Here is a 5057-nt window from a genome sequence, read left to right as displayed (position 1 = left end):
TTATTATAAAATACTTCACACATATATTAATATAGAGAGTGGTATAACAGACATCAGCATGCTCAAAACTCAGGTGTAAACATTCTGACATTCTCCATCTACTCCTTCTTATTTAGCCCTTTCCTCTTTCTGTAGGTATTACCCATATCTGGTATCAATTGTCCACATATTTCATACTATTGTAATATGTGCAGGTATCCATAATAAGAGCATAATTTTTAAAAGGGCATCATATGAGGTGTCATTCAGCAGCTTGCCTTTTCAATCGTTGTTTTGATGACTGTCCCCTTGTTACTCTAGTTCGCTCTTTTGAATTGCTCCATAATATTCCATCACCAAATACAGTACAATCTACTTACCTGTCTTCTGCTGAAATCTACTTACCTGTCTTCCATTTTTCACCATCACAGCAATGCTGCAGAGAGCAGTCTGGTGTGTTATTCCTCGTGCACGGGTCAGAAAATTTCTCTAGGTTACAAAGTCACAAAGTTAGAGTGAGAAATTCCATTCCATCATGATTTACTGAGGAACATGTATACCAGCAATGGAGGAAAGTTCCTTTTTCTTCATTTTGCCTGTCTGTTGGCTATTACATGGCATTTTCCTGATCACTAGAGAAATAGAGCAACTTTTCATTTATTTGAATTCGAGTTTCCTCTTCTGTGAATTTGCTTCTGGATATATTTTGCCCATTTGTGGGTATTTGTCTTTTTCTTGCTGAACTGTAAACTTTTTTTACATATTTTAGATACTAACATTTGTTGATTGTATGCATTGCAAATATATTCTTCCTGTCTATGACTTGTCTTTTAAATTTTGTTCAAGGTTTTTTTGTTGTATTTAGGTTTATAATTTTAGTGTAGTTACATTTGTCTACCTTTCCCTTAATTAAGGGGTTTGTTTTTTTGTGCTTGTCTATGGAATCCTCCAAAGATTCAAAATTATAAAGGATTTTCCTTTATTTTCTTCCAGAAGTTTTCATGGTTTCTTTTGACATTTAGATATTTGGTCTGTCTGGAATTTATTTTTGTAAGGTATAAGATAGTGACTTAATTTTCTTTCCAGAAGGACAACTAATTTTCTCATACTCATTTGTTGATTAGTTCATACTTTCCACACTGATTTATAGGGTCTTCTCTGCCCTGCGTCAAGTCTCTATATATGCCGGGTCTGTTTTGTCCAACTCAAATAGTGTGCTGTCTACATTACTACATCTTTTTAATCAGTCTTGATATCTGGTAGAGCAAGCTCGCTATGTCTTAGCTATTGTGATGGTTAATTTTATGTGTCAACTTGACTGGGCCACAAGGTGCCCAGATAAACATTATTTCCGGGTGTGTGTCTGTGAGGGCGTTTCTGGATGAGATTAGCATTTGAATTGATGAACTCAGTACGTGAATTTGCCTTCCCCATTGTGAGTGGGCATCACCTGATCCATTGAGGGCCTAAACAGGACAAAAAACAGAGGAAGTAAGGGTTTACTCCCTTCCTGCCTGCATGTTTCCTAACTGGGACAAGCATCTTCTCCTGCCTGTGGACTGGGATTTACGCCATCAGCTCCCCTGGTTCTCAGATCTGGAACTACACCACCAGCTTTCCTGGGCCGGCTTGCAGACAGAAGATCCTGGGACTTCTCAGCCTCCATAATTGTGTGAGTCAATTCCCAGTTCCTCATGACAAATCTTTTTTTGTATCCCATAGGTTCTGTTTCTCTGGAGACTCCTGATTATTGTGGTCTCTTTTCTGTCCTATACAAATGTTAAAGTTAGCTTATCAAATTCCATGGAAAACCCTGTTGGAACTTTCATTTTAATTCCATTGCATTTATAAATTAATTTGGGGACAAGTGTCATCTTCCCATCCTCTCTTTCCTTCCATGAACCTGCTATATCTCTGCATATAATCAGATCGGTTTTTTTACGTCCTTCAATGCTGTTTTGTAATTTTCTCCATAAAAGGTTTTCTACATTTCGTGTAAATTTATTCTTAGGTATTTTACTTTTTGTGGCTATGATAAAGGAGAACTTTGTCGAAAACATTTTCTAATTGGTTATACTCTGTATAGGAATGCAAAAAATGCTGGTGTGTTCAGTTGTATCCAGCACGTTGCCAAACTTTCTTATCAGTCTAAAAGTTTGTTTTAGATTCTCTTAAATTCTCTATGGAGATAATCATATTGTTTGCAAATAAGGACTGTTTTATCTCCTTTTAAAAAACTCTTAGACCTCTTATTTCTTTGACTTATCTAGAACCTCCAATACAAAATTGACTCATTGTTTCAGTCCTGATAGAATGATTCCAAAGTTTCTGAGGAAGTACAATATCTGCTAAAAAGTTACTAACAGGTATGTATACCTTGTTGGGTAAAGGAAATTCCCTTCCATTCCTGGTCTGATGGAAGCAATTATCACAACTACTTTGTTCAATTCTTTCATTAATTGAGAAAAAAATACGGTTTTTATGCTTTAATTTTATAACATGATATATAACTTGAATAGAATTCCAAAAGTTAAAATATTCATTTAGTGCTGAGAGAACCCCTACTTGACATTATAGATGTATAATATATTAGATATTATCAGATTATAGATATATAGTATATATTATATACTGATATATTATATACTGATATAACTTCATTTGTGTTTTGTCTGGATTCTCCAAGCAGCTGGTAAGCGCCCTGTGAAGACCACCCATCCTGTGCAAACACATCTGACACTCCGGGTCTCGTCTCCACAGCCCCTGGCACCCAGCAGGGAACCTAGTCAGGGCCAGAAAGAATGTCTTATGCTGGATTCTGGGGAGGCTCTCCCAGACGGGGGTTGCTTCTTTCTGGATGTGGACATGTGTCCGGACACTTCTGCGCTCCAAGAACCCCGGAGTTTCCACTCCAGCCTTGGGCAGACACTTGGTTTGGTTTTCCTCCCATGCTACGACTGTCATTGATGACATACTCAGGAAATGGAGATTGCAACGGTTGCATCAGCAGGCTCCACATGACAGACTGAGGAAGCTTCTAAACAGAACTATTTACTTGTTATAAAATAAAATATGTGAGATCCAAGTTTCCCATCAATCCTATCACCAGAGGTAAACACCATTAACTATTTGGGGTGTGTATGTCAGGCACGCACATACTACACATAACGACATGTATTTCTATACTTGTGTTCTGTGCTTTTCAAACATATGCACATGTTTGAATAATGTGAGTCCAATATAAATATTGTTTATTTTTTTCAACAGCCATATAATCCTCCACCATATGGCCATGCTATAATCATCCTTTCCCTTATTAATATATATTTTTAGGTTGTTTCCTTCTACCTTGAATTAACATATATTTAGAACAGATTTCTAGAAATCAGTTGTTGAAGTATAAGGTAAGCATATGTATTTTTCATTTTGCTTAATTTTAAGAGATACTTGCAATTAGTCCTTCGTCCCTGAATTTAGAGTCTGGTCTATGAACTGTGATTTACTGGTCCATAATGAGTAAGTGTTTAGAAATGTTCATCATAATTTGATATGCCCATGATATCCAAACATATGGTTTTATATTTTATAAAAGTATTGGACTAAAAAACTTTGTTATTTAAAAATAGTAACAATAATAATAATAATGTTAAAACAAAAAGAATATGGAAAGACTCCATTTGAAGAGTATGGATCAAGTGAGATCAAAAGCTTTTCATTGTGAAAATAAATATAGTTTAGGAAAAGTTTCTTAAGAGACATATAAGGGATAAATGTAAAAACTTATTACAGTTTTTTAAGTATTATACTGGGAAAAACATGCTGTATTTAGGACTGTATGTGGAATATGATCAGTATTATAATACATTCTTAGCAAGACAAAGAATAAAAGAATCTGATCCCATGAGCAGTCAATGAGAGTTTCCATTTTCTTCTCTAAATCCTTGCCTGCCACTAGTTCATATTGTCAAAGATTAAAATGTCAATTAATCTGCTGGTTATAAACACTCTTATTGTTCTTTCTATGTGAATTTCCCTGACTGCTAGTGGTGTTTATGTCTGTGTTGGTCATGTGGGTTTCTTCTTTCCACTTAATATTATTTGTGCTGTTTTTTTTTATTGATTTGAAGATTCTTCTTTTCTGGTATCTGTAGATTTCACATTCATATTTTTGAACTCCTCTATTATTTTAGAAGCATTTTTGTTATAATTTATTCAAGAATTCTATGTATTTGGAGTGTGAGGAATTGGTCATTACTAATTTAATGAACCGATAGAGATTTCTGTATAGTTTCTTTTCTCTGGCCTCTCTTATTGGTGACAACAGTTTTTGAGGGAAGACAATTTTCTTTCTCTTTCTCTGTACCCCTTCTTTCATATTCTTTCCTCAGGGTAGTACCATATTTACTGGACATACCCCTGTGGACAATTTCAGTTTCCCTTGATAGCACACATAGTCCATAGTCTGTCGACCTATCATCATAGGCTGTAGGATGGTACCAAAAAAATGGAAAATATAAAATTGCTGTTCAGTAAGTAGAGATTATTTGGAAAAGGAAATGTTTGGGATCCCTGTGGGATCAGTCTCTGATGTCAGGACTGTCAGTTCTCTCAAACAATACTTCAGAGGCTTCCAGATTTGGCCTTGTTTCCATTCTCTGTCCATGAATTGTTTGCACTCACCACTTCACATCCTTTCCCTAAAGCCAAATAGCAGGTCAAAGGAAGCCCTGAAATACAGCCATCTGGGGGTGTTGAAGCATAGATGATTGAGGTCAGCCCTGGGAAGCTGAGCATGTGTGTCAGGGGAATGGCTGCTCACAGATTTGTAAACAACTGCTGGGTGGCGAGCTGACAGAGGGCAAAATGTCCACATGGAAGCAAATGAAGAGCTTCGAGTGATCAAATGTCAGTGTAGACAGCTGGGTGATGAGGCTAGCTGACCCTGCCGGCTGGAGCACAGCTGTCAGGGAAGGGGAGAGCCAAGTGTCATAGTCACAGGCAGTGCCAGCCCAACAGGTGAAAGCCAGGACAGAAGAGCTCGGAAGCTCTGAAACACAATTAGGTCATGACCTGGAATA

The 5057-nt window shown here is 36.8% G+C and overlaps 1 long non-coding RNA gene across 1 annotated transcript; it reads left to right on the top strand.

Moving 5' to 3' along the window:
- The first annotated feature begins 1557 nt into the window (after positions 1-1557).
- LOC117027031 (uncharacterized) lies at positions 1558-3658 on the top strand. Its single transcript, XR_004423868.1, has 3 exons — positions 1558-1651; positions 2250-2345; positions 2669-3658. It is a non-coding gene; the product is annotated as an uncharacterized LOC117027031 (long non-coding RNA).
- The last annotated feature ends 1399 nt before the right edge of the window (positions 3659-5057 follow it).

Source organism: Rhinolophus ferrumequinum, chromosome X (assembly GCF_004115265.2).
Source record: "Rhinolophus ferrumequinum isolate MPI-CBG mRhiFer1 chromosome X, mRhiFer1_v1.p, whole genome shotgun sequence".
NCBI lineage: Eukaryota > Metazoa > Chordata > Mammalia > Chiroptera > Rhinolophidae > Rhinolophus > Rhinolophus ferrumequinum.
This window is presented reverse-complemented; position numbering and strand designations above follow the sequence as displayed.